Here is a 12,128-nt window from a genome sequence, read left to right on the forward strand (position 1 = left end):
AGAATGCTGAGAGAGAAAAAAAAAGTATTTATCCAGTATCTTGTAATCAACTACTTTTTATGTTCAATCCAAAAATCTAAAATTTAAATCAAATATATAGTAGAGAAAGAAAGAAGAAACCAGTTGAAAATGCTCCATGAGCATTGCCAGAACGAACTTAAAAAGAATGGAAAGATGGAGCGGGAAGGATAACTGTCATTGTTCCTAAAAGTAAAAGTAAATCTTTTTATCCGCACCTTCTTCTCTTTCTCGCAAGAATTAGTAAAATATTTCTCTATGACTTACAGTTCTCGAGATATAGCTGCTTAAATATCTAGAAATTTGAACTTTTTGGCCAATATCTGGGGAACGGTGGCCAGTTGGCCAGTAGACCGTTAATCAGTGGGCACTGGTTACTATTTAGTATTAAAATGTTCACCATTCTCTTAGGTATTGATCAACACCAACATTATCTCAGTGTGACTTACGGTTCTCGAGATTTGGCTTCTTAAATCTCCCGTAATCGGAACTATATTTTGGCCAATATCACGGGACCGGTAAGTCATAGAGAGATGATATTGGTGTTACTCAATACCTAAGAGGATGGTAAAAATGTTAGTACCGATATTAGTTGGTGGCCATTGGCCAACTGGCCATTGGATAAATCAATGGCCACTTGGACAGTGGCCACTGGTACCAAAATATTTTCCATCCTCTTAAGTAATCAACATCAATATCATCCTTCTACAACTTATGGTTCCCGATCTATGGCTCGTTAAATATATAGAAATTGGCCATTGTTTGACCAAACGGGAACTGTAAGTCATAGAGAGATGATATTGGTGTTAATCAATACCTAAGGGGCAGGTAAAAAAATTGGTACCGATATTAGTTGCTGACCTCTGGTCAACTGGCCATTGGCCAAACCAGTAGTCCAGTTGGACAGTGGCCACCGGTTACTATTTAGTACAAAAATATTTTCCATCCTTTTGGATATTGATCAACACCAATATGATCTTTGTATGACTTACGGTTCCCGATATATGGCTCCTTAAGTCTTTGGAAATCGGCCATTTGTAGCGAATATCTCGGGAACGGTAAGAGTGACGCGAAAAATAATCAGAAATTTAATCACTTTCTCTGATAGTTTTTGATGCTCTATCGAATGCAGGGTTCAAAATTGAAAAAATCGAAAATAACAGACAGACAAACACAGACACACAGACAGAGAATTCAGTAACGAACTTTTTAAGTTCGTTGAAAACAAGGTGAGGTCACTTCGGAATTATAAGAAAACAAATGCATATATATATATATATATATATATATATATATATATATATATATATATATATATATATATATATATACAGTAGAGCGTCGATTATCCGAACGTCGGTTAACCGAACTGTGTATTCGCTCGCACCTGTTACTCTCCCACCCTACCGTCCATCATCCCCCTCACTCCCAAACCAAGTTTCCCACAGTAGTCGCCGCACTGAGCCACCGCTGGCGGAACATTGCTTCTAATGGGGCCTTCATAAGGCGCTGCTGACCGGCCAAGCCGCCAGTCGCTGTGTTTCAACAATCAGCACACTTCTGTCGGTTTGGCACTGGCTGTATAAGTAGCGGCAGTATCAAAGCTGTTCACAGCAACAGCTGCGCCAGCTTAGAGTTGAGGCGTGCCGCTCCGCGCATGGCAAATAAACATGTATAGTTCGATTATCTGAACAAACCAGTTTTCCGAACACCCATGTCCCCCAATTACTTCGGATAATCGACGCTCTACTGTATATATATATATTATATAGTAAACTTCTGCGGAAAGCAGGTGCAGAGAGCGAAAGATGCAAAACATGATAAGGAAACGTCAAGAAAGATAGATAGAGAGACAGAGGAATATAGATACGAAAACTACTTATCATTACTCTGTATGATGAGCCCACATGCATACCCTGTTTATTCAGATTCTCGCCATTGATCCCTTGTAACTTCTCCAACCAACGTTGGTAGCAAATGTTTTATGAAAGAAAGATAGTACCTGATGGGGATTCGAACCGAGATTATCCGTTGGGAAATCTAGGACTGTACCAATACACCAATGCTTAATCTACCCGAAACATATTTAACAAAAGGTATAGTGTTTCTTTCTGAGAAAATAACATGAAAAGTGGATACTACAAACCAATTAAGTGTTTCGAATTGTCCTATTAGCCCCCATAGTTAATATTTGCCCTTTCCCAACAAACATTTGTAACTTGAAACTAAACTCAAATCTTACTAAGTTCAATTTTGCTCTTTGGAACGAACCGGCTTCTTTCTGTAAAGCTATTTACACCGAAGTGCATGCCGAAATTAATATATTCCACAACCTGGAGACAAATTAGTGCCCAGTAATAAACGAAATAACATACAATCCAGGAAAATTACAGAAATAATAACATACTATGCAGTAATTACGCCGTGCAAGTTCAAAAGTACGCTAATAATAATAATTGTTTAGTTACGACGTAGTGTAATTGCCATTTCAACGAATAATAATATCAATATGCGAATTCAATCTAACGAACATTCTTTGAAGCTTAAGCAGTTGTTCCATTTACTCTTCCGTTTCCAGAAAATCCACACATGTGTTTATTCACCATAAAGTCCGTATGACATGAGATGGGATCAATCTTATGTATAAATAAAAGTCAGGACCAGTACTACTCATGTTATTGTCGAATTACTCAATCTTGTGTACAGCGTTACAAAATATCTACTTACGTCTTGTGCGCGAGGACATAGGTTCAAGTCCATTGGAGACTATAGAACACAATGGTTCGTAACATACTTTAGCCAAAAGTGTAAGTCCCGTCGTTATAAGCTCAACTTGTCGTTTTAGTCTTTGGTAGTAATTATTATTGGTAATGTTTATTACCGGTAATCGTTTTTGTCTTTATGTATTGGTCTTGCTTTCTTCCAATTGCTATATATACTCATTTGTTTAGCGATGCTACCATCTTTGAATTATCACTTTACGCAGGCACGTAGCCAAGGGGTGGGTCCAGGGGGATAGGACCCCCCCTTCGGATCCAGAAATGAAAAATATTAAGGAAGGATGAAACAAAAGGAAACGAGAAGAAGATGAATCAGCGTCAAAAATATAAAGCTACAGGAAGCGTTTGGTTACTCTTTCTTATGAGGAGCTTTGTGTGGAGGAAACGGTGAGGGGTCAAGTTGAAAATGGACGTTATTGTAACGAAGCATTCCGAATTCCATCTAGCTTCATGCTAATCCTACGGACTACAAATGACGATCGATAAACCGGTTCGATCAGATAGAGTCTCAGATAGAACTTAAGAAATGCCCAGAATCACCAATAATATGAGCCATTTTGAATTTCGCGGCAACACTAATCCATTTTATAGAATGTCTTTACTGCCGAAAGAGATTTCGTTGCTATCCTTGACGGCATTAAACGAAGACAAGAAAAAGAAGAAAAAGAAGACAAGTAGAAACGAGTTCGAATGACCTTGGAAGACTATATCTTTTTCAATACTCTTTTATATTCTTTTACCCAATATTTCTTCATATAGTATTTTTATTATTATTAAAATACTTACTAACACATTCTCATTTCATTGTCCTAACAAACCCATGGGTGACGTTTCGGGGGGCAAAGGGGGCAGTTGCCCCGCCACTTTTTCGAAGTGACCAATTAATGTATATAGTTTCATTTGGAAACGTAAAGTTTTTGTATCTTATAACTGGTTCATAGAAAAAATGGTGCTATACAATATTTGCCTTGCGTGAGCACCTATTGGTTGTCTTCTTGTCAAGTTAAGAAAGCTACAAGAAATGGGCTTTAATTGCCACGCAAAATTGCCCAAAAATTAACCGATTGGAGTGCAACAATTCCAGCGTACTTTCATGTTTTCTTACAAGGGCGGCTCGATATATTAGTCTACCGCTTTGAAACTAATTGAGACAACATTTCGAAGAAAAAAACAAAAGCTTTCATAAGTTATTCTTTAATTGCACAAAAGTCGACAGTTGCTAAAATGTCTTTTCTTCTTTCTAATAATAAGGAATATTGATTAAAAAGATAGTAATAAGAGACAACCTCTACCTTTTCCATTGTTTTGCAGTGTAATATACAAGTAAGTGGTGTACAAGTGTATATACAATTAAATTTAGTAAATTCAACATAATTCTAGGTTTTAGAATTATTTTGTATAACTAGAGTGTGGAGTGATTCTAAATATTGTTGTGTTTTGATGTGTTCCAAGAAAGTGAAAACTGTACCTAATGACAACGAACATGTTTCTGGAAGCTGCAAAAGTAAATATTTCTTTAAATGTCGTAGCACATACTTATAGTATTTACTGTCCTTTTAAGAGTAATAACGTACATTTAATGGCATATGTAGAATTAAAAATGTTAGTTGTTCATTAATCTCCAGTTTCAACAAAACTTTTGCAAAACAAGTCTCATTTGCATTACTATGATTAATATTATCATTTCTATTTATCTGTTTTACAAATTTGTTATTAAATAATCTGATCATACAATTTTCCAAGCAGAATTTTAAGATGTTCTTGAGCAAGGAATAAAATCTCTTCTTACACTTTCGTAGGGCTAGTACCTACTTGCGTTACTCTTGTCAATTTACTTAATAAAATATGAAATACGATATACGCTATTTTAACTGAAAAAGATAGTATCCTATTAATTATACAACCTTTCGTCAAACGAAGTATTAGAAACAACCAGGGAAGCTAACATTGATATACAAATATTCAGATCATGTCTTGCCCCTCCCCCACACAGACACTTTTAACGTCCAATCGTTGCCACTGAACAAACCAATATGGGTATGTTGCCAGTAAAATAGTTTAGATTGATCGATCCCCTGGTATGTAACCACAGTACTTCATGTCACGGCCCCCTCCCCCCGTCATTACGAAATCCTGGAACGAATATATGTTGCCAGTAAAATAGTTTAGAATGATCGAGCCCCTGGTGTGATAATCACAGTATTTCGTCACGGACCCCCCCTCTATTGCGAAATCCTGGCTACGTGCCTGCTTTACGTAGAATAGAGAATTCAATGTCTTTCTTCCAATGATGAAATATTTCTTTATCCTATCTTCGCAAAATAAAATTCCTCAAAAATATCAGTGGTTTGATATTTATGCATATTAAAGACGGAAATTATAAATATGCTCTTTGCTTGTATTTTGTGATAATTTCGTTATTAATAAGTAACCTTAAATTCAAAACTTTGATTCATTAAGAAATTAAGAAATTACTGTAATTTCAAAGATACAGTATGTAATAGCCAAACCATATTTTCGACTTTAAATACAAACATTAAATATATTCTTCAGCTCTATTGATAAATATTGGAACAAAAGGAAAAGCTTGGTGAGATGAGTGTAGGGAAGGGGACACTGAATTCTACTTCGCCTTGGGTGCCGAAATCTCTAGCTACGGCTCTGATGATTAGTTGCGTGTTAGCAGAAATCATAATTAAGATTTTCTAGTTGCAATCACGTCACGATTACGTCATATAAATACATAACAGAAATGAAGAAAGGCAAGAAAGGCTTCTTCTGAATTTCCGTTACAGTTCACAAAATATTTTTTATCGTAAAAGAATCGAAATTAAAATATCATTTGTGAGCTCACATACAGAATAAAATTTCAAAAGTTTACAATTATAACTGGAAACTGTTCTCAAAGTGGATCTGTAGGGGTCTATAACCAACCAAAAGTGGTTTTGTCAAGTTTAACAAAAAGTCCAAAATAAGCCTCTTGAAAACAGCTGTTATTTGTAAAAGAATACATAATGATCGCTTTTGGCAGTTGCAATGGTCTGTCCAAGCATCCTGAAAAAAATTCAGCGTAGCATAACAACAAAACCTTGCTTCTTTTAAATGTGTAAACAAACAAAGACAGAAGGAAAAGCTTGGTGAGATGAGTGTAGGGAAGGGGACACTGAATTCTACTTCGCCTCGGGTGCCGAAATCTCTAGCTACGGCTCTGATGATTAGTTGCGTGTTAGCAGAAATCATAATTAAGATTTTCTAGTTGCAATCACGTCACGATTACGTCATATAAATACATAACAGAAGTGAAGTAGGAATACAACTTATTTAAATGTGTTTTGATAATATTTATTTTAATTTACCCACTTTTTATAAATTTAGTAGTTTTCAGTGTTTTAAAAACTATTTTTACTGTATTTTAATCATCTTCGTTTACAAGAATGAAATTATTTTATCGAAATCAAACAAAATGTACATTTATTTTCTTTATTAAATCATATATGTACTAGTGGGTGTTGCCCTGTTTATACAATATAACCTCCTCTAGCGTGTGAGAAAGAAAGTAATTTTGGTGTAGGATTACGAACGACTTGGAAGAAGTTAATTGCATAAAGATATAAGTTTTGTAGAAGTACAGCAAACATTCTCTCTTTTTTTGTTTTTTCACATATTCAGCCTCTTAGACTATCTAAATACGAAATTAAGTTTTCAGTGGCAATTTTGACAGCTAATTTTCAATTTAATAACTATTAATTTGCTTGAGTAATATCATTACTGAAATATAGTGGCTACTATTTCTTGTAGGAAGGCAAGTTCTGACATGTTCTAAACCAGTAGACAGGCCGGTAGCCAGTCCAAAAATGTAGGGGGAGCCCGGTAGAAGTTAGGGGAGCCGGATCCAATCATATTATAGTTCATTTGCAAGCCTACCGTGAAAATTTTAGGGGGGCAGTCAAAATTCAGGGGGCCCGGCCCCCTAGACCTCCCGTGGATACGGGCCTGCCAGTAGACATAATCTGTAATGAAAAGAATTTGATCAGAATTCTCATCTGTAGCCAGTAATTATTTTGGAATTTGAAGCAGACTACAAAATTTAAACATGTTCCTTGGATTTGCAGGAAGTTTATCCTGACAATTTTTAACCATCGCCAGAATAGCTAAAGTAGTTTACAGCTTCCCATTTAGGATTACGATTAGGAATTACATTTCTGGGCTTTCGGCAAATATGATCACGTACAGGGCCGTGACGTAGAAAATCAGCGCCCCGGGGCGAGAGTATACGACGGCGCCCCATACATATATTCCAAGCAATTTTTCCTATCTTTTTTCCTTCTTTCTCCCGGATTTTTCGTCCCCCTTACTACGGTGCCCGGGGCCGTCTCCCCGCTCGCCCCTCCCACGGCATGGCCCTGGTCACGTATGAAGGATGACATTCCTCGGCGACCACACTATCCAAGGAAAGGGAAGGAAGAAAGAAGTGGGAAAGGAAGAAAGCGGCTTACGACATGTACAGTACCATCCCAGCATTTGCCTCAGGTTTGCCCCAGGTTTTCCTCATTCAGGATGTCTAGCCTGGAAATGCTTTTACATTTTTTCGACCGAGTTCTTAGGACAAGTTCGGCTCGAGCATGGTCGGATTAACCGGAGTGTCGGACCAGCCGAGGGCGGACGAGAGGGGTTCTACTGTACTTGTATTCTGCAATAGTTGTAAATGTACTGAAAAGAATTGCATTTGTTTACTTATTTTACAATTGTTTGAAATGTCGATAATTACTAAATTTTGATTTCCTGACGTCTGTTAAAAAGTAAAGAAAGTCCAATTTACTGATTCTAATAGAATGTGAGTGCCGAATTAAAATTTATATTTTTAAAACAGCTGTTTTATTCTTTCAGAAATATTGTATTAATTTCAATTGTACATCATCTTTAGTATGTCTTTGTTTTCCCTACGGCAATAGAGAGGACACCAGCTTAAGAGCGTACATTATACTAAACATTAATAATTACATATTGAAGTTGCGCGATTCCTTTTGGCTAACTTACGTAATAGTTACCCTAACTGACTTACGTAATACTAATTGGAAACTTGTATTTCGATTTCTTTTTAATTCTATCTTGTTTTCTCTCTTTTCTTTTTGACCAGCACGACAGCTTTTACCTAATAATTTAGTTTTTTGTTAGTTTAATATCTCACGATTATACAACGAAGTTAAGGAGGGTGGTGTGGGAGGATATGGAAGACCCCATGTTCAGCCACAAAGGAAGACAGTATTTGTTAACCACAAGGTCCACTTGGCGCAAGCTGGGATCGAACCAGGAACGCATGAACATCAGAGGTGAGCGATATTCTCAGCTACACCCGCGGACCTGAACAAAAATTAAAAACTATGACGTGTTCCTTTAAAAAAAAACTCCAGGTACAGTCAACGACAAAAGTTTGTTTCCGTTTGGTAAAATTTATTTTGGAAATAACGGTGGTATGGCTGGAACGTACAGAAAATTACATTCCTTTTAATTTACTGAAACCTGTACTCAAATTGTCCTCCCATTCTAAAGTTATTTACGAAACTAATTTCATCAAATGGAAAGAACTTTTGTCGCTGACTGTACAACAGAAAGAGTGTTTCTGACAATCAAAATACAGGGTGGCCCCAAAGTCCCCGTACCCTTGAAAATAAGTAACATAAATCTCTAAACGTATGTAAATAACTACACGGAAAGAACTGAATGACATGAACAATAATGCTTTTGAGAAGTTTTATTGAGATAGGAAACATTAAATGTCCAAAGGATCAGTCTGTTGACCGTCATTCTCATGACAAAGGATAATACGCTGCGAGGTTCAGTGCGACATTTTGCGGAGCATTGCAGGTGTATCTTGAGTGAAAGCTTGTTTCACAGCTTCTGTCAGTTCGGCGGTGCTATCGTGACGCTTTTGTGCAACGATGATCTTTATGAACCCCATAGGGCATTACCACAGGTGAGGTCTGGACTTCGTGGTGGCAAGGCCAGAATCCTTGCATGTCACGAGAAATCCACGAAGGGTGTGATATAACATTTAAATCATATTTATTACGTACATAGTATATGGTGCACATAATGACTTGTGTAGTGGCGTATTTAGGGGGGGTTTCCGGGCTTAAGCCCCCCACAAAATCTTACTTACTATAGTAAATTATATGAAATATCTTGCAGAATTTTCACATTTTCAGGTAAAGCCCCCCCCCCGAAACAAATTCGTAAATACGCCACTGGACTTGTGTATCTTTAAACGTTGAAAAATGCTGTTCATTGTCTTCACACAATCACTTTATCAATTTATGGTATTAATATTATGAATCGCATAGAGCTAAGAGCGTTTGAGATATAAAGCTTGAGTGAACTAGTGTTGTCCATGGGACTCGAGAAATGTCTCGTCGTCTCGCTTCTAGTCATGGTAATATTTCTCGTCTGGTCTCGTCTCAAATTTGAAAATGTGTTTCTCGTCTCGTAGGAAACGCTAACACACATGAATTTCTCTTATTTATATTTGCCTAATTTCTCGTAGTTTTGTAACAATTATCAAGTCGTGTGCAGTAGTTTTAAGGCTGGAAATGCTCACTGGCTTCAGTAAATTTCGTTCCTCTAGATTTGCGGAATTCATGTATGTTTTGGATCATCTTCGCGAATATAGGATTAGTAAACGCGTCTTCGGAGTGGGATACCAAGATCCAATTCCCAGTAAGAGCACGTGTGATTCAGATTTTACGTTAAACAGTAGGTTTAAAGTCTTAATGCTGAAAAGGAAAAATCGAATAAATTACTCATTCGAATAAATAACTCGATGGTTTAGAAACGATCGAAATCGAATTCATACTTAAATTACTTTCATTTCATTTCACGAGAGTCCCCCTGGGCGAAATATTCTGCAATCACCACTGTGTACGCACATTGAACCTTGTACGCTCATGTCCAAAATTATTGTCGCATATCTATAACTGTCTTCTTCTAAGAATATAATTTGATAATGATTTTGCAGGATACTTTTAATACTGATACTATGTGTAGAATCGGGAAATGTATATTTGTGGTAAATTTCATAGGAAAAGAATTATCAATACGAAAATTATGAGTAAAATAAAACGTTGCTAAATGGACAAGAAAATTTTATTTTCGTTTTGTTCTTATTTACTGCTCTTTTGACATGAAATTTGCCACATATATGTATTTGCCGATTATACACGTTCTAACATTTTAAGAAATACCGGGCAAATACGCTATCAAATTATATTCCTACAACAACATATTTATAGACATGCGACAATAATTTTGGACATGAGTGTACATCTGAATACGGAACTAGTACCAGCAAAGGTGGATCTAGAAGGTATAAACTGAGGGGGAGCAGCCAGAACTCAGGTTATGATAGGTATACCATGAGATTACTATAAACTTTCAAAAATATGTAAGTAATAGCTTCAATTATTTTTGTCAGTCAAAAAACTGGGGGCCTAGGCCCCCCGTCTAGGGCCAGATCCGCCTCTGGGTACCAGAGTGTTCTACCGTACATATTAATGAAAAGTTTCTACTTCTACAATGAATAGGCCTACTACTCCACGTACAGAACAAGAACTGAAGTTTTGATCGCTACTATTCGCAAATGCAAACACTGCTCTACAAAAAATTTGCCATACCTTAGAAGTTGGTTCCTTCCTTCCTTGCAGAATGTATGCAAATCTTGGTGATTTAACAGCGAAAAGTATTGATATTCACCGAAGTCTTGGAGTTGTTAGTCGAATTAAGTCAGGAACAGAAATTAGAACCTGTTTGTCGTTTTCACATACAATTCCACATTCCTTCCCCTTCCAAACGTAAGACTTACATCATCATTGCCGTAATATTATGTTTGACATTTAGCTGATTAAATAATTCTGGAAAACAAGAGAATAAAAAATTGGAAAAGCAATTTCGCTACCAAGCTCAGAGAGAAAGCTACAGTGGTGCCACCTAAGAAGATTCTAAAACGCAGTCGACAACCATAAAGAGAAAGCTTCGGCCTCATTGTTTGAGGGAGTGAAATGAACTATTTTGACGCTATGCTCTAGTCCAGCGTTTTTAAAACTGTGGTCTTCTTGGATTAAACATTAGTGCAAAAAGACAGAAAAAAATTTAAATCAACTCCGTGTCAAATATTATAGTTGAAAATCCCAAATATACGTATATGTTCTTTACAAATAATAAATTGTGTACTATTTAGTAAGATAAAGATTATGTAAGCTCTAAAATTTCTTGATAGAGTTCAACTATTAAAAAGGAAACTATTTTCTTTTAATAACAATTTATCACGTTTTCCTATCACCTAGAAGATATTGTAAAAGAAGTTATGTTTTTACAGTAATATGAATATATATTTTGTATAATATTGACATGTTCTATACCCCATGACATGACATGTTCTATGCAGTGGAGTATTTAAGGAGGCTTCCGGGCTTAAGCCCCCTGAAATCTTACGAACTATATTAAAGTAAATAAAATATTTTGCAGAATTTTTATATTTTCAGGAATAATGTTAGCAAACCCCTCCCCCGAAACAAAATCGTAAATACGCCACTGACCACATGGCAATCAACCAATTAAAATTGCCATTGTACGCAATAAAATTCAATTCAATTCAATTCAACAAAATTTAAACAAAAAGGACAATTCCCGCTGGTCTAGTGGCTAGCGCACGAGCGTCTTTGATACGGGATTCTGGGTTCGATTCAGTGCGAGAGGACTGAAACTTGAACCATAACGGTGATTCAGAGTCTACCTTAAGCTATAGATCCACGTCTCATATAGCCTCGGTGCTTTAAAGAGACGATAGACTTCAACAAACACCACCAAAATATAAAAGAAAGGAAATTTTTATAAATACCATGTTTAAAATATAAATTGCAAGGGGCACTTCGTTACTTTGCTTCATTATGCATGATATATTTTAATATTATATCATTAATATTATATATATATATATATATATATATATATATATATATATATATATATATATATATAATTAAGATGTGTATATTAATTAGTAAGTCAGGCCTGACGCATTTATCTGACACTATTTATTTAATATAAGAATAGCGTAATATATATAATTTTACTATGTTTATAATATGTAAATGTAAATGTAAATATCAATTAGAGAATTATCGCAATCATATATATATATATATATATATATATATATATATACTTATTTTTTTAAGATTAAGTTTCAGTTAGTTAGATCGAATATTACTCTTGCGCACACTTGATTATAGACCTGGTAGAGAGGCTAGTTTTTTGAAGATTTCTCTTTGTTGCTTG

General features: G+C 35.9%; 1 protein-coding gene across 1 annotated transcript in view; it reads right to left on the minus strand.

Moving 5' to 3' along the window:
• The window catches only part of LOC145665861 (retinol dehydrogenase 11-like), a 34,438-nt gene extending 23,834 nt beyond the window's left edge, over positions 1 to 10,604 (minus strand). The window contains exon 1 of the mRNA XM_081732975.1: positions 10,466 to 10,604. The gene's annotated coding sequence lies outside the window, so the exon portion shown is untranslated. The remainder of the gene's footprint in view (positions 1 to 10,465) is intronic.
• Positions 10,605 to 12,128: the final 1,524 nt, after the last annotated feature.

The sequence above is a fragment of the Thermobia domestica genome, chromosome 12, assembly GCF_964235325.1.
Source record: "Thermobia domestica chromosome 12, izTheDome1.hap1.1, whole genome shotgun sequence".
Taxonomy (NCBI): Eukaryota; Metazoa; Arthropoda; class Insecta; order Zygentoma; family Lepismatidae; genus Thermobia; species Thermobia domestica.